Source organism: Schistocerca nitens, chromosome 9, assembly GCF_023898315.1.
Source record: "Schistocerca nitens isolate TAMUIC-IGC-003100 chromosome 9, iqSchNite1.1, whole genome shotgun sequence".
Taxonomy (NCBI): Eukaryota; Metazoa; Arthropoda; class Insecta; order Orthoptera; family Acrididae; genus Schistocerca; species Schistocerca nitens.
In genome coordinates, this window is record NC_064622.1 from 300352110 (window position 1) to 300371782 (window position 19673).

Here is a 19673-nt window from a genome sequence, read left to right on the forward strand (position 1 = left end):
CAAATTATGCTTATTTGATGGCCATGTTCTCCACTCCTCTAGCAGAACTCTCTGATCACAGTCCATGGGTAAACTAATTCCGAAAAGGAAAATTCGCCTGAATGTGCTGGTTGAGGAGGTTGGGAAAGGCACAGATTTAGATAGTCACATGATGCATTATAATGATGGCTTACAAGCTATCCATAAAAGTTATCCACGAGTCAAACCACCAGATAAGCGATAGGTTCCTGCCATTCAAATGGAAGGAACTGGTACAATGGCAGTTATTGATTCTGGGGCTGAGATACATTAATTCGACTGCCTTGTTCAGACAAATTTCTGAAAGCAAAAATGTGCCAGCATGGCCTGTTAGGACATGCAGAATCCTCAGTGCCACAGGCACATGAAGTAGAGCTGTTAACCGGCAGACCTGCCTTGAAGTGAAGTGTAAACAACCAGTAGTGTGTCACATCTTCCTTATTGTCGACAGTCTTACAACTAATTGTATCCTAGGTGTCGATTTCATTACAAAAAAGAACATAGTGATCGAAATCTCTGCCAGGACATTCGTTTTACAATATGGAGGCCATACCTTAAAGGTAAATATGTTAGCTCTAGCCAAAGGCCACGACCAATTCTGTATGCAAGTATAAGTGCAAGTGGTGGGGGTCAAACCCAGACCTTAAACTCTTGTATTGGCAGTGACGCAGAAACAACCATGGGAGAGAAAGTAGTTGAAGTGAGTCACATTTATGACCATCAGCCATATGATCTGCAAGGTGTTCTGACTGAATATTGCGACATTTCAGAGAAAAGACCTGGAGAGATTAATTGCAATGAGTGCAATCTATATATTATACCTGATGTACCATTCAATTTGCCATTCTACTCAAACACATGGGCAGAACGTCATGCCATCTCAAAAGTGATAAGAGGCTAAACATTAGTCTGGGGAAAAAGATATATCACCTGACAGACCTACTCCTCAAGACAAACACATGCACCCCATGCAATGCCTGAGGAACTGCTGTCCAACTATGGCACACAATTTACGAGTGACACTTGGAGAAACTCTTTCAGAGCAGAGGAATTAGAAAAATGCTGATTTCGAAGTACTATCCTGAAGGGAATCCTGTTGGGTAGTGTTTTCGATAGCTGTCTCAGTATACATGCATGCTGCAACACCTTGTGCAGACTAAATTGTTAGATTTCTTGGAAATGTTTGAGAGAAAATGAATCATTTGCTGAACACAACAACTGCTACGCACCATGTGAGTTCCTGTTTTCAAAAGCTTGTGTGAGATAGGTAGTCATGTATGAATAAGTAAGGCAGCCAATAACAAACTTAACTGTGAGAGTCAGTCAAAATAAATCCTCTTGTGATCAGAAAATCACTCAAATTTGTGGCTATGAAGTTGGTAACGTAATCCTGATTCACAACCACCTTAAACCTTCCCATACTGCTAATTAAATAAAGAAGTGGAAATTCTTACAGGTTGGGCCATTTGAGATTATACATGTGTCACATCAAGGATCATATTTATTGAGCTTTTCTGGCTTGGAGAGAATAAGAGGTTTGTATTTGTATCAGAATATGGAAACAAGTTATAAATAAACAAATTTGCGAGATATGTGTGATTTCTTACAGTTATATATAAATGATCTAATGTAAGTTGATATTATTTGTAGTTTCGCACAGCTTTATTTTTTATGTGTGTATTAGCAAGTAAGATGTTTTGTTCCCTTCATGCTGGAATAAGTATGTTTTATGTAAGTGGTTATGCAGCCATGCTGTTTAGTTGAACCAAACATTTTCAGAGGTAGCCTGTACTGTACAATTAAGATGCAGGGGGCAAACACACACACTTCTTATAGTTGTTGTACACACACAGCACTGATCAGCTGAAGTTGTGATTTATTTGTCAATGGTTAGCTATCTTCTCCTGATCCAACGTGATTGTGTCCTCTCATTCTTCTTGTAATTTTTGGGATAAACTCAGCCTGAGAAGGACATGATTGTATGGATCTAACTTGTAACCATGTAACAAAATAGTTAGAGTGGGTCTTCCTTCTAATAAAGAATGCTTTGTAAGCCAAGAGGTATAGGCATAGGTTCATTTTCCTTTGATTTATCATTCCAGTTCAGTCTGATTTATTAAGACAAAGATTAGACAAGTACATGTGTAATTTATCATGATTTTTGTTATGAAGAGAACGTTTCTATCAACAAACGTATGTTGGGGCCATGAAATTTATTTTATAAGTACTAACTGTGTCTCATGACACCATGTCATGCATATATTACTTTAGTATCAGTATATAGTGCAGGAAACCTATCTTATTTTGGACGAGTTGACTTGCCATGTGAGGTTTGTGGTCTGAAGACTCTCCGAAAGTATGTACCTGCCATTCAACTTGTACACACGTTTCCGCCATGCTGCATAGAGTCTGGAAGTGCTGTGTGCGTTTTTTGTTTCAACAAATTGGTCACATTGTGTTTAGCTAGCAGCTATCAAAGTTAAGTATAAAAATTATTGCAAGAGGCGACCTGTTAACTCAGATCTTCTTTGTGAACCAGAAAGTGACGTGGAAATAAGCCAAACTGCGTGTTCCTGGCAGCAGTCAATCTTCCATATAGTTAATGATTAAAAAGTATTCTACAGATCAATTTGATACTAAAGTAGGCCTGCCTTGTCGTAAGGTTTCCGTCCTCTACAAACTTTTAGAAGTATAATTGCACCCTTAGGTTAATCGCGTATTATGCATATTTTATTTTATCTTGTTTCGTCTCCTCTTGTCCCCGTTTTTATGCAAACTACAGTAGATAAGCAAGTATGCGTCCCCTTAGAGGTCATTGACACCAGTGTCTCCTCTTTGATTCCAAACAAGTATTTTATGTACATGTATGTTCTGTTACATTTACACTACAGTGAGCTTCATCACCTAACAAAAGTCCACTTTCCTGTTGACAATGTATCCTATAATCTTATTTTGCTGTTGTCAAGAATCCTGACAGCCTGATGTCAAACTGTGCTTGAAACAATGTATCTACACTCCTGGAAATTGAAATAAGAACACCGTGAATTCATTGTTCCAGGAAGGGGAAACTTTATTGACACATTCCTGGGGTCAGATACATCACATGATCACACTGACAGAACCACAGGCACATAGACACAGGCAACAGAGCATGCACAATGTCGGCACTAGTACAGTGTATATCCACCTTTCGCAGCAATGCAGGCTGCTATTCTCCCATGGAGACGATCGTAGAGATGCTGGATGTAGTCCTGTGGAACGGCTTGCCATGCCATTTCCACCTGGCGCCTCAGTTGGACCAGCGTTCGTGCTGGACGTGCAGACCGCGTGAGACGACGCTTCATCCAGTCCCAAACATGCTCAATGGGGGACAGATCCGGAGATCTTGCTGGCCAGGGTAGTTGACTTACACCTTCTAGAGCACGTTGGGTGGCACGGGATACATGCGGACGTGCATTGTCCTGTTGGAACAGCAAGTTCCCTTGCCGGTCTAGGAATGGTAGAGTGATGGGTTCGATGACGGTTTGGATGTACCGTGCACTATTCAGTGTCCCCTCGACGATCACCAGTGGTGTACGGCCAGTGTAGGAGATGGCTCCCCACACCATGATGCCGGGTGTTGGCCCTGTGTGCCTCGGTCGTATGCAGTCCTGATTGTGGCGCTCACCTGCACGGCGCCAAACACGCATACGACCATCATTGGCACCAAGGCAGAAGCGACTCTCATCGCTGAAGACGACACGTCTCCATTCGTCCCTCCATTCACGCCTGTCGCGACACCACTGGAGGCGGGCTGCACGATGTTGGGGCGTGAGCGGAAGACGGCCTAACGGTGTGCGGGACCGTAGCCCAGCTTCATGGAGACGGTTGCGAATGGTCCTCGCCGATACCCCAGGAGCAACAGTGTCCCTAATTTGCTGGGAAGTGGCGGTGCGGTCCCCTACGGCACTGCGTAGGATCCTACGGTCTTGGCGTGCATCCGTGCGTCGCTGCGGTCCGGTCCCAGGTCGACGGGCACGTGCACCTTCCGCCGACCACTGGCGACAACATCGATGTACTGTGGAGACCTCACGCCCCACGTGTTGAGCAATTCGGCGGTACGTCCACCCGGCCTCCCGCATGCCCACTATACGCCCTCGCTCAAAGTCCGTCAACTGCACATACGGTTCACGTCCACGCTGTCGCGGCATGCTACCAGTGTTAAAGACTGCGATGGAGCTCCGTATGCCACGGCAAACTGGCTGACACTGACGGCGGCGGAGCACAAATGCTGCGCAGCTAGCGCCATTCGACGGCCAACACCGCGGTTCCTGGTGTGTCCGCTGTGCCGTGCGTGTGATCATTGCTTGTACAGCCCTCTCGCAGTGTCCAGAGCAAGTATGGTGGGTCTGACACACCGGTGTCAATGTGTTCTTTTTTCCATTTCCAGGAGTGTAGATAAAACTACCGATGGCAGTTCCACTCTGCTTTGGGTTAGGATAGTTTTACCACAGCTACCAGACTAATGCCAGGATGAAGAAAAACCTTTCCATCTTCAAAGCAACTCTAGCATGCTACTACGTGGCATCGACAAAGCTGAATTTTGCTTTTGTTAAAATGTTATGTTTACCAAGTGTTTAAACTTGTAGAAAAAAATTGTAGCCACAGTATCGAAAACAAATGTATGAGACTGTGCTGAAAAGTAATGCCTCCGATTATTTTGTGAAAACTCTTAAATCTTTCTAAATAAAACAAACATCATTATGATCATACATCTTTATTTTTAATGTGTACATATTTGCAGTTCTCTTTCGCTAGATGGCTCCAAATTGTAGCACGTAACATGTCAGTGCATAATGTAACCCTGTTGGTGAGTGAGAAACAGGGTGCTGCTATCTAATTTCGAATTCAAAGAGATTTTACATCAAAAGTACACCCACTTCTTCCGCATAGCAATGTCAGACCACACTGCAACATTTGCAACATTCCGACCCCTTGACTTCATTGTCATCAGTCATCCTTCATACAGTCCTGACTTGGCCATATTCGATTTTCACACCTTCGAGGATTACATTTTGGGAGTGATGATAGTGCAAGCAGAGATCATGTTGTGGCTCCATCAATAATGTCAAACATTCTACAATGACGGTATCAACAAATTGGTCTCCTGTTTGGAGAAATTTGTTTGTTACTAGGGTGACTCAATTTGAGAAATGAATATATAAACATGAAGATTATAGATGTACAAGGTTAACAAAGTTTGTTTAATTTAAAAACCTTTACAGCTTTTAAGTAGAAAGTCGAAGGTCTACTTTTCAGCACAGCCTCCTAATTGAATGCCCTCATATCCAGCATGCACCCTAGGGTCGAAATATATGTACCTTCCTGTGTATTCATGTATTATGTACATTGTTCTATGTGTAATTTTGAAAAATTTGAGTGCAGATCATATCTACATCACACAAAAAGTGTTTTTGTACCGGTGTTTCCATTGCATTGAGAAACCTTTTAATTCACGTTTGACAAACTTTCTAACAAGGCTACGAAAAGCTGACAGTTTTAAGGACTGATATACTACAAAAAGAATAGTGCTGCCTTTCAATATAAATATTGGTCTTTTGATGTCTGTTCTTTGTGTTTGTGTCTGTCTGTGTGTGTGTGTGTGTGTGTGTGTGTGTGTGTGTGTGTATGTGTGTGTGTAATTTTGCTTCAGAATTTCAATTCTCATTGGCGGACCCTGCTCTCGACGCAAACGTCTTAGTCAATATGAACTTGAACAGCAGAAGCAGCAGTGAATATCCTCAAATATGATAGGAAACATAGCTCCTGAGTGGTAGAAGTGGAAAACATAGTTTACAGAAGTTAGCAAATTATGAGCGAAAACTTTCATCAGAGGCACCTAAAATTAGAGAGCAGACTTTCTGTAAAGTAATTAGCAGAACATAGTCCAACATGACCGTTTAAATCATTTTAGTAAGCAGAAACGTGAATACCATTGATCAAAATAAGACAAAAGTAATATAGTTCATGTCACAGAATTAGAAATAGACTTCAGGACACATAGCCCTGGTAACCAATAATGCTACAGTATATTAGCCCACAAAATAATTGTAATAAGAGTGATAATATTTTTATCAAAAGCTAAATTAAAGATACAAAGTGTTCAAGATATTTTCACATAAGAAATTGAGTCTACTAATACAAAATACTTTCTGAGTTGAAGTGGATGCACCCATGTACATCACTGATGCAAGATCACACTGATCTGTTAGTATGTCACTTAGTTAAATACCACTCAACAAATAAAAGTTATCTTCATTCGTCATGTGGTTTGATTGGTTCAACGCTAATACAATAACAATACAAAAGTTTCAAACTGAAAAAGTATAGGAACATATCTCAAATTTTCAACAAATCAAGATGTCCATTTTCAAGATGTGATCTCACTGTGGTCTGAACAGTCACACTACAACAAAAGTTACACCAAATTGTCTAATTGAAAAAATATACAAGTATATTTTAACATATGGCCGCTCTGTGGCCTTGATGAACACACAAATGGATGTGAGCATCCTTGAATAATGCGCAAAAGATACATAAAAAATTATCTAATAAAAAAAGAGTACATTTATTTTAGACAGGTAACTCCAAGTGTTCTGGTTCACAGCTTTTCATCTATTACTTAGGCATAGACATCTTACTTAAACATGGCCTCTCTGGCCTTATTTTTTAAGTGATTCAGAATTATATTAATATAGAGAACTGGCAAGTTAAGGTCCCTGTGTCCTTATAAAAAATGACCGAAACAATATAATACACAATAAGCATTAAGTTGACAGTGGTTATCCCAGTATAAAACATATGACAATTTATGGCCTCTGTGGCCTTACAGAAGGTTTAATAGAGTTACATGAGGAAGTAAAAATGGATGAGTTGTGACCTCCTGCCATCATGAAAATTTGTGTGAAGTGCTTATAGTCTCTAGAATCCTCTAATATACCCATCAACAAAAAAATCAAATGTATGAGTATGATCTCAAATAATTAACGATAAATAACAGTGCATAACATAGGTAAGGTGTTTTTTCGATTGAATCTGGCAAGACTGAATTCTCATCTTCATTTGTCTCATCACCAGACTACTTCAGCGTAGGAAAGGTTATTGAACAGACCCTGTTTGTACATACAAAAGGGCAAATGAGAGTCTCAGTTAACTTGTTTAGTAGCCTAACAATGTTCACAAATTTGCATCCAGTATTCATCTGTAACCTATTTGACGTCTTTATGTCATATGAACATCCTCCACAATGGTCTAGAGTCTGGCTTAGATAAAGTATCAGAGTTCCTTGGTCACCTTATCACATATTCTGCATGTGGATTCATTTTGTCATCTCCTCAATGATTCATATTTTTACATGTAACATATTAAGAGAGGTAGACTTACATTCTATAATTCTTCCCACCCCTTACTTACTACTGATGCTTGGTCTAGTTCCAATGTTATGGTATTTTCATATGAATTACATACGTTGTAACATATGTAGAACATTTATAATGGCAGAAAATTATAACCTGATGGCAGTTCATAAGAGCACTGGAAAGTAAATGTGACCTTGGGTGTTGTTTCAGATGTGATTGATGTATTGCATGATGATTTTGAAATAACCACTTTTTATTTGTACTTCTAGCACTTGAAGAAATAGAAACTCATCCACATTTTTCATATCTGGTATATTAAAGTGTTCACACAAAGACTTGATCCATAGTTTCCCGTTGTTCTATGAACTTTGTACCAAAGTGTGTTGTGAACTGCACTTCAGAACTGACGAAATACAAATGAGGTATTTGGAGTCAATTACAGAGTGTGTATAAATTATGTATTGTTCTAGAAACATACAGAATATTCGATGAATGAAATTAGTGGTGCACACATTTGTGCTTTTAAGATTAACACAAATGCAAGTAAATGGTATTTGCTAAAGTAACAGAATTTTTTTAAATACATATTTTATGTTAAGACATATATTCAACACAATGTAGAATGGTAAAGTAATATAAACAGCATCTCTTGTAAGCTATAATCCATTGATCACATAAAACAGAATTAAAAACAATGTTGTATTTCATATTTTTTAGTAAGTTTTATAGGAAGTCTAATTTTGGCAGCATAAGCATGCAGCATATCAAATTATTGATATGTACTCTGTTAACTTTAAGTAAAGCAGATTTCAGAAAAGTGCTAATATATTGTATAAATATCCAATAACGTGTATCAGATACTTCATCTCAGAAAATAGGTGAATCATAGCTGCTAATAAAACGGTATTGTAAGTTTGCGTAATCTGAAGAACTTACATTAAATCTTGTTTTCTTTTAACTGGTTATCACCAATCTCAGTCAACTTAATGCTCTACTAATCCCATGTAGTGAGAAATCTATTCATTGGATCACTACTTAATTTAAACAGCAGTATAAATGACAGTAGTATACATTCAGCCGGTTACCCATTATTTACACATTTCAATAGAATTGGCTGCAATTTTCTTTTAACATACTTGTGTAAACACTTTATGTTTGGCTAACCGAGTGCACTATTTTTCCAGAGTTAGCTCGCTAGTATTGCAATCATCCCTCCATAAATTTGGCCAGAGCTATTCCTTCTCAGTGCATCACTATATACACCATTATATAATCAACTCACTACAACAAACCACATGTTCCATACTACTTTCTGATAGCAAACATATGACAATCATTCATCAGTGCAAACTTTTACAAAGGAAACTCAGTTATAACTACAAGAAATGGAAGCAGTTACAGATACATACAGAATCAATAATCATTCAATACAATATTAAATTATCAGATGAAAGGTAATTCTCAAACATAATCAGTTCCATTTTCTCTCATCAGAAACAATCTACAAATATCCATGATTCAGCTAACATTCCACTCATTGAACCGATTCTATTCTCCTATAGATACATCTAACTGTCCAAGAAACCTTCAGTAATTTCTGTAGTTGACCACTGCTATTCAGAATTATTCTTGCTTTTGTATCTATCAATACCATTCCTCCTCGCTGAACAGAAGAGGGTGTACTTTTGACTCACAAAGTGTTTACAAAATCCCAACTATCTAAAGTATAGAACATAGACTGAAACTCCAAAGAAACTGGTATAGGCAAGGGTATTCAAATACAGAGATATGTAAACAGGCAGAATACAGCACTGTGGTTCAAAAATGGTTAAAATGGCTCTGAGCACTATGCGACTTAACTTCTGAGGTCATCAGTCGCCTAGAACTTAAAACTAACCTAAGGACATCACACACATCCATGCCCGAGGCAGGATACGATCCTGCGACCGTAGCGGTCGCTCGGTTCCAGACTGTAGCGCCTAGAACCGCACGGCCACTCCGGCCGGCAGCACTGTGGTCAGCGTCAATATCAGGTATCCGATAAAACATCGAATCTCCGACATCGCTGCGACTGGAAAAGGATCCTGCAAGATCAGAGCCAATGACGACGAAGAAAATCGTTCAACGTGACAGAAGTGCAACACTTCCGCAAGTTGCGCCAGATTTCAATGCCGGGCCATCCACAAGTGTCAGCGAGTAATACATTCAACGAAACATCATGGCAATGGCTTTTCAGAGCCAAAGGCCCACTCGTGTACCCTTAATTGCGGAATGGCACATTACTTCGTGCCTCACATGGGCGTGCCAAAACTGACATTGGACTGTCGCTGATTGGAAACATGTTGCCATCTCGGATGAGTCTCGTTTCAAATTGTATCGAGCAGATGGATGTGTATGGTTATGGAGACAGCCTCATGAATCCATGGCCCTGCATGTCAGCAGGGCACTGTTCAAGCTGGTGGAGGCTCTATAATGGTTTGGGGCGTGTGTAGTTGGAGTGATATGGAATCCCTGAAACGTGTAGAAACGACTCTGACTTTCTCTGATCACCTGTATCCATTCATGTTAATTGTGCCTTCCGACGGACTTGGGCAATTCCAGCAGGACAATGCGACACCCCACACGTCCATAATTGCTACAGAGTGGCTCCAGGAACACTCTTCTGAGTTTAAACACCTCTCTTGGCCATCAGACTTCCTAGACATGAACATTATTTAGCATATCGCAGATGCCTTGGAACATGATGTTCAGAAGGGATCGCCACCCCTGCAGGTTTCATGGTGTCAGTTCCCTCTAGCGCTACATCAGACATTAGTCGAGTCCATGCTACGTTGTGCTGCAGCATTTCTGCATGCTCGCGAGGGCCCTACACGATATTAGACAGGTGTATCATTTTCTTTGGCTCTTCAGTGTATTATCAGCAATAATAAACATATTATCATTATCCAAGTGTATTCTATTCGAGACATTATTATCCGCATCTTACTTTTTAAATAATTACGCATTACATATATTTTGCACTCCTCAACTTTTCGTGCTCCCAAGGATCTTCATCTGCATTGAGTTTGGATGCACAAATGATCCACTCTAGATGGTTCTAGATACATTGGGAAAAACTTGTATATTACTTAATGTATTTTACTGGATAATTTATGTGAGTTTGTCAACACTTTTTGTGCTACTATGGCACCCTTAGCTAATCCTCAGCACTTGTCATTCTTCAGTTGTTGGTCAGCTGCCTTTCTGACGTTCTTTAAAGTCAGTCTCACTACATCACTATGTCTCAACTCGGTCGTTCTTCAGTGTATTACACGCAGTCATAAACACGTTTTATTATCCAAGTGCATTCTATTCAGTTCGAATTTTATACCATGGAAGCTGATTCTTCAGTAACTGAATTAGTGGTACGGAAAATGAATCATATGATACCTCATTCATGACTTCCTCAAACTGCTGAATGTAGGAGCTCCATCACTTGTGGCATTTCTGACTTTCAAGTCTGCATAATTTCCCTAGTTCTTTCATCAACGTTCAGAAAGGTTTGACGCTGAATGATTCAGTGTGATGTAAAAACTTTGTAAATCAATTTATTAAAGAATATGAATACAACATACTTACTAGTAGCTCTCCTCACTGGTGCGAGTAGCACACATATGGAAGTCAGCTCAAAAGCAACCGAAACGTAGGAATATCCCTGGTTTGGCCATGGAAGAGGACAGAACAAATCCACTGCTGCAAGCTCTTTTAATCATTGTGGAATAATCGAAAACAAAGGAGTATGCTCAGACACTGTTGGTGGTTTCGCCCTTTGACAGTGCTTGCACAAACGAAGACCTTGCATATGCTTTTCTCCATATTCAAAAAATAATACGTTTCAGTAATTTTACGAAAATTCTTTCTTACACCAAAGTGTGCTTAACATATATTGTATCAAATCAACTTATTTATCAGTTTTTCAGGAGTAAAAACAACTAACTATGAGTTATTTCAAAATCTCTTCTTAAACTAGATATCATTTATAAAAAAGTAGAATTGTCAGATGACAACATTGCTGCGGTATTCCCACTTTACATTTACTTCTTTACAAGATGAATGCTTGTCTTGCTGCTCACCAAAGTCTTTAAGAGAAGTCGTAATGAAATTATCAACTCTGACAAATGAAGTCAAACAGACATTTATTCTGAAAGGTAACAGCCATAACATAAGAACTTTATGAGCATCTGACATGAAGGATGCAGCTCAATCTGTCGATAGCTTTCTTACAGATCAGTTGAAGACAGGACCTTAATATTCTGAAAGTTTTGCAATAATTCTTTTAATACCAATGGCCTATCATTTTATGGCACAACGATTGTATTAATATGCCTCAAATGCACAAGCAAACGGATACAATTCCCCTTATTGGGCACAACTGATAATATATTTTTATAAGAAATGACAGCAGGTTCAATCGCCTCTTGCTGCAACATCTTCTCAATTGCTGCTTCAACCTCCTTTTTGTAAATTACTGGTATATGATATGGCTCTAAGCTGATGTGAACATGCCTTAAGTGCATGTTGCTCAGAAAACTCTGAATAATGACGATGCAGTACGTTAAACAAATTTCGTTTCTCTATGTCATCTCCTTACTGAACACAGTCACTCTGATACTTTATCTCTTATTTTCTTCTTTGGAAATCTATTAATAGAATTACATTAGCGATACTCTCATTCACAATAGATCTTGACTCAAAGGACAACTTAGACCTAGTGAAAAACTTAAGGTAGTAGTTAAGACTTTTCTCGCCAGTCACACATTTATCAAAACATAAATTCGACATATATCCTTCACAATTCAACAACACTTCACCACAACCTCAAAAAGCCAACTCCTAAATATCATCAATAGTGAGCCTCAGCACAATCACTAAATTCACAGAAAACATCCTATCCTGAACCAGAAAATTATTACACACCTATCTCTTCAGCTCAACGCTTTCTCCAAGAATTTCCTCCTTCACCTTAGTCCACTGCAAAGGAACATTAGGACAATAAAATACACTTTGACATCTCTGACCTAACCATCTCAGCAACTCAAAATGATTGCATTAACATCAGTCTGAAGGACAGGACTCGCCACAGCCATTACGTCTTCCTGTCTCTAACAAGTAAAAGCTTCCTCACATCTTTGAATTCTTCAAATTTTCCCATTCATAGCTATAGTTCACTATATTTGCAGCATCTAGTTTGGCTTTAGATTGAAAATCTCAGTGACTTGCTGGTGGACTCTCAGCAGAAATGTTACTTCACGGACCAACTGATCATACCTCCATAATGTGTAGATTTGAATCTCTATCATTCCAATAATTGCCTCTGATGTTGCCTCTGCTACTTTTGTATTTACCAAAATCCTAATATTGTAACTATCCCTAGCTATCTTTCTACTGACATTCTCATTATGATCACTTATTTCATCCTGATACCTCCATGTGCCATTGATATACTTGCTGTGTCATTCATCATTTTATCTATGATCATAATTCATACTCTGTTGTGGCATTGGGTCAGAATAAACAAACTGATTACTTCTTCTACCACAACCATTCTCATCAATAATAACATACTCCGACTCCTGTATTAAGTTTTGGAAACATTCGTAGTCATTGTTCTTTCGATCAGCAGGAATAACTTGATGTTAAGTGTGAAGGAATTTTTATAAGACAGATGTGAATGAACACAGCAGGATTGTAAGGATTACATAAGAATTGATTTTTCAATACCATGTTTTTACACAATGATGCAGGGTTGCTAAAACCATAGATTAGAAGAGCATATTTAACTCTGTCTTGTACTGCTTCAGATCAATATGCAGACAATAACATATGCTTCCATTCTTCATAAGATTAAAAAAAAAGATTTAAACATAAAACACTATAGTAATCTTACAGTAATTACCTTATCTTCTTGTTTGTTTAACCACATATGTACAAAGAAAATAACTGTCTCTGTATATTGAAGCTTAAATCAGAAGATGCTGCCTGTTCCACAGATTGCAAACCTCTTCTCGAAGTTCTACCCATTTCTGATTCAGTTCACAGACTTCCTCCAGTAAATAATGATTTATAAACTGGACTATCTGCAAGACATGAGTAACAAACGAAAGCTATCCTACCGTGTTATCCTATTTTAGCAATGCAAATAACACACAGCAACAAAAAATACTGTTCAAGGCGTCCTTAACCTATACAATTATTCGCAATTAAATGTGACCAAACGTTTTTCATTAATCTTGTACACAGCTTACTAATCTAGTTTACTGTTATTGTTCGAAGCATTGTTCCCCAAAATGTTTTACATTTAGAGTAGTGTATATAACTTCCACTGATTCTCACAGATATAAGCAGTGATTCATTATTAAAATTTCCTGGAGGAGAAGAAAAGGTGTACCTTACAAATTTTAATGCCTAGCGTTCTGTGTTATCATTGTAAGTAACGATACTTTGTAATAAACTGCATGCACAGCAGATAACTGCTTCAGTGAAAATAAAGTTCCTTCCAAACACATATAAGCTTGATGTAACTGATAATATTACTTATTAAATAAAGAAACTGTATCTCTTTTGTAACCTGGACAAACAAAATTTGTTCCTTTATCAAGGCAGAGTCAACCAGCCGTATGTTGCCTGTAGAATGTGTATCTAGTAGTAGTGATCATTAAGTTCCACATTAAATTGCCCAGATTATGTATTTCCTCTTTACTGAGTGAATAAAGGCTAAGTAGGTAATATTATTACGCCTTCTGTCTGTCCTTCAGGTAAGTCTCACTACGGACACACCTGATTAGCACAACATACATTATGTGGCATCCAAAATGGTTTATCACAGCTCACTGAACAAACTTGTCATCACTGCTCTAACCCTAATTTCCATAAGCATTATTTACATTACGTCTAGTAGGAAAGACATAAAACATAATCGTCGATCAATTATTTCTTATAATACTTGACTGTTCGTATCTGGTAATACACCGTTTCCAGAAAACATTGTATGAATACGCTGAAACAACAGCTGGTCTGAAACTCTCAAAGCAAACACATCTTCTGAAATCTGAAAGCAAATTATTAAGGTAATAGAAATCCTTTCTGTCCGTACAATGCACATGATGTGAGAAGTGGTTATCACAAAACTATTGAGCTGAATACATAAGACCTTTTTTTTTTCTACAAAGCATCAGTGCAAGGCCAGAAGGTTAATCGTTGCCACCATCAAGGGAAATATATTTAATTTTATTAAATAGATAAAAGGGATGAAATGTAAATAAATATGATTCACTTTGGACTTGCGACTGTTAAACTACAAAGAAAACAGATACTTTATATGTATTACACAAGCCACGTGGTACATATACCGCCTTCATATAAAGACCTGCTCTTCAGGATGGTCGTAAAAACTAAGTGCTAATAGCCTTTGGTGAATGAAATTCCGGACTGATAAACACCATTACGATCCAGTACAGTATGTAGACAGAACGGAAACTGCCAACATTAGGCGTAACCATGAATACAACTCTACTATTCAGGCCTGCCGGGGTGGCCGAGCGGTTCTAGGCGCCACATTCTGGAACCGTGCGACCGCTACGGTCGCAGGTTCAAATCCTGCCTCGGGCATGGATGTGTGTGATGTCCTTAGGTTAGTTAGGTTTAAGCAGTTCTAAGTTCTAGGGGACTAATGACCTCAGATGTTAAGTCCCATAGTGCTTAGAGCCATTTGAACCATTTCTACTATTCATTCAGCTTCAGTAACAATGGAGTATTACTTTTCTAATATTACTCAACAAGTTCGTAATTATAGAAGAACATGATATTGCTTCGAGATTATATGCGTGGAGAAATTCTATGCAATACTTCATAAATAGAAACCGTTGACTGCTCTCATGTATCACTCCCACATCTTTTTCAGACTAATTCAATGCACCACATGACACACACGGGAAAGCACACCTTCATCTCAGAATAGAACAGAATGGAACAGGACGAAAAAGAAGGCTTCGTTCTGCATCAGACATGTAATCCATTCAGGTCGTAATATCGCTCTCAGTCCCTATTAGCGGAGCCTGCTCTTGGCGCAAAGATTTTAGCCAAGATCAAATAGTACAGTAGAAGCAGCTGTGAGTAAATGAAAAATCGATTATTGGGCGCAGGTATGACCGTAAATGTTTCTCGCAAGTAGTAGGCACGTAAAACATAATTTATGGAGCTGGAAAATCATAGCAGAAAACTTTCAACTTGTACAAAACGCACTTAGAATCTAGATGACTTACGTATTGATATTCTGTGCCAAACATGTTTGAATGAATGAAACTATTCAGCGGTGTGTTTACTGAGTGAAGCAACAGCTACAACGCGAGTAAGAATTTAGGTCTATAGACATCATACATATTCTGTACTTCAAAAGTTTCTTATGTTCATTGTATTTTCATCATTTTAAGCATCATCTATACCAACGTACATTTTTCAAACTTTCTACGTTTCATCTAATATACTATATGGTCTGGATTCTTTGCAGTCCAGCTACTGCGTCGTATTACTTATTAAAATTTCGAGAGAACCGAAAAAACTGTAGTAGTTTCGCTTTTGAAAGTTAAAAGACAACACCAAGCTTTAATAAGTTCCACTATCCTTCAGAAGTCTTCGCATTTTTGTGTATTTATGGCTTCTAGCGACAAAATTTATTACTTGCTCCTCCCATAACAGTATATACAAAAAGCGATCCCTTTCATAAACGCTCTACTTCAAGAAATCTTTCTAATCATCATGTATGATTTACAGAAAACTGCGTCAAACAGACATGCGAAAATGTGGAACTCATGTCCCGCTAAACAGTAATTTTGAAACTGTGTTGCTCTCTGGAAGTGAGGCGGAACGTAATATCAACTACTGGGAAAAAAACAAGAGAATACCTGCGACAGCGTAACGTTATGTACAGAGGGCTGAGATCTCTGGCAGATGAAATCTCAGCGGATATTCTAACGAGCCGTAATCCTGCGGGAGTACGTGACACAAGTATTAATGCCTGTAACTAAGCATGTTCCTAAGCATCGCAGAGTTCATATCAGTTCACCAACCAAAGACCCCGTTTCAGTGTTGCGAGAACATTGTGGTACACAGTCTGAGAAGTTACTTGCATCACTCTATGGCTGACTAAATAACACGATGTATCAAAAAAATTCATCCAACTTGACAAGAGTATAACTTCTACGTGAATAAAAACAGAAAGTTGGGGTTAATTTTAACTTACGTCTAGGTCTACAATTTTTTTTATTTTCAAGGGAACCGTCCGATTTTACTAGAGTATATGTTTTGCATATATGTACATACTTTTTATAGTTAGTTTAGGATCAAAGTTTTCATGTACCTTTCGCAAATGTTCAACGTGGTCTCTGCCTGACGCCCGATGAACATCCAGATGATCAAAGTTGCCCCACGCTTTTGCGAGCATGCCTGAAGTTACCGCACTCGCTGCTGTAGCTATGTGGCGTTGCAGTTTATGCAATACCTCAAAAAATATGTACAATATAAAATCCGTATGTCCCTTACGCTGATGCAGTGATACTCTCGAAGAAAATCACGTAGCAAAGATAGATAACTGAATTGCGCCTGTTGAAACGGAGACAGTAAAGCGCCTTTTGCTGCTCTGTTAGCACCATCTCACCTCGACAAACATTGAACAACGAGCAAGTGAACGAGCTGTCTGAACCAATACCAACACAAGATGGCAACTGGCAAATGGCGCCAAGGTAAACCTTCAATTTTGATTCGTAAATTAAAATTAGCCCCCTGGTTTCAATAAGAGACATTCAAGAAGTTTCTGTTTGAGGGCTTTGCTGCTGCTTATATGTAACATAACACTCCAATGCCGTTATGTGCCGGCCGCAGTGGCCGAGCGGTTCTAGGCGCTTCAGTCTGGAGCCGCGCGACTGCTACGGTCGCAGGTTCGAATCCTGCCTCGGGCATGGATGTGTGTGATGTCCTTAGGTTAGTTAGGTTTAAGTAGTTCTAAGTTCTAGGGGATTGATGACCTCAGATGTTAAGTCCCATAGTTCTCAGAGCCATTTTTTGCCGTTATGTAAGCACCGACATGGGGACAAGGGATTACTGTGCCGTTCGTGTCTTTCCGACATAGGTGCGATAAATGCGGAAACGTGAACTATGGCGACGTCATTACCTAATGCGTCCAAATAGGACCAAAGTGCTGTTTTCTTTTCTTATGTCGCGAAGGACAAACACCGGTAGACATCCAACGAAGAATAAAGAATGAGTATGGAGCAGCATGCCTGTCGAAAACCACAACTATGTTTGTCAGAAATATAACTGTTTACAGTCAAAAAGGACCTTGTGCACATGAACATCTTCGCCTCTGTGAGTGCTACGTATGCGAACATGCCTTTTTAACTCTGAATGGTTTTATTACTGGCAAACCCACGTATAAGGTGCTGTGGTTTATCCACCGTAATAGCAACATGCCATGAGGCACTAACTCATAATGGAAAACGTTTTATAGCAAAATATTTTCAAAACCAGAAGACATTTACAGCTGTCAAAGCGGTTTGTAGACAATGAAAACTCATTTATGCGGTGTTGGCTAGTGAAAGTTTTTCCCAGAGAAAACAAAGATCGCCCCTTCTAAGTCCTCAATATGAGAAAATTGAGTTTTCGTGAGATATCTGTAAGGGGAAGCAATATTCTGGTTAACTCTTCCAGGAACGTAAGGTCTTGGACTTTCTTAACAGTAAAGATTACTGTAATGCAGAACGGCTGTCTTGTAGCATCTGGCACTTTAGTTAGCTGAATACCTCCGTGACGCTTATTACATGTACCTGCAACGAAACATGCTGTTCTTGTTAGATGTTCTCTGTTGCCTCTATCAATCCAGTTCCAGACTGACGAGCAATATTCAAGTATTGGTGAAATGAGCTTTCCCTTTCTTGGATTATTTCAAACAATCTCAGTCTGTTCAAATGGTTCAAATGGCTCTGAGCACTATGGGACTCAACTGCTGAGGTCTTTACACCCCTAGAACTTAGAACTAGTTAAACCTAACTAACCTAAGGACATCACAAACATCCATGCCCGAGGCAGGATTCGAACCTGCGACCGTAGCGGTCTTGCGGTTCCAGACTGCAGCGCCTTTAACCGCACGGCCACTTCGGCCGGCAATCTCAGTCTGTCTTCTACGTTTCCTACGATTACTTTTATGTGGGCATTCCACTTCAAATCACTCCGTGCACATACTCCCAAATATTAAATGTACGTGCCTGTTTCCAGTGACTGTTCTGAAATCATTTAGTCATGTATTTACGCGTAATACTTTACATTTGTTTGCGTTGAGAATCAGTTGTGCCTCCCTGCAATATGTGTTGATCCTGTGCAATACTTTTTGCATTTCCCTAATATTTTCTAGCGTTGCGGTTTCTCTGTATAAAATAGCATCAATCCTACAAGTCCTCACGAAACTGTAGACGTTTTTGATTAGGTCATATATAGGTTTTGTGAAATACTCTTACGTCTGAAGATTTCTCTCCGTAAAGAATAACATACTAAGTTCTGCTTGCAAGGAACTCTTTAGTCTAATCACAAAGCTGGCGTCGTTTTCCGTACTCTCGTATTTTGTGCATTAGGGGAGGGTCTGGAACTGAATCGAATGCCCCTTGGAGGTCAAGGAACATGGAGTCAACCTCGTATGCCTGTACCTGCTACTTTCTAAGTCCAGTATATGAACAGAGCGTGTTGAGCTTCACACGATCATTGTTTTCTGAACCCACACTGATCGCTACAAAGAAATTTTTCGGTGTCCGGAAATGCAATGCGCGACCATCACAAATGTTTCAGAGTTCTACAGCAAACCGAAGACAAGGATAGAGATCTATAGCTTTGTGCGTTCGTTCGACAACCCTCCTTGAAAACGCTGATGGCCTTCGCTTTTTTTCCAATCACAAGATGAAATGGTCAGTTCTGTAGAGCTAAAGATAAATAATGTTAAGACAAACCCAATGTGCATAAAAAGTGGAAATTCATTTTTTCAAATTACCTGTAACAGAAAATATTACAAGATGTTGACCGATTTCTTGCCAGCCTTCTCTGTAGTAAAGGGGACGTAAACGAAGACACAACAGTAGAACTGGAAAACCTTTTGCAGTCTTCCTACGATTGCGACCTATGTGGCAGTTCAACACTACAAGCATGTCCACAAAGCGTCGACTGTATTCCTTTATCGTCTTA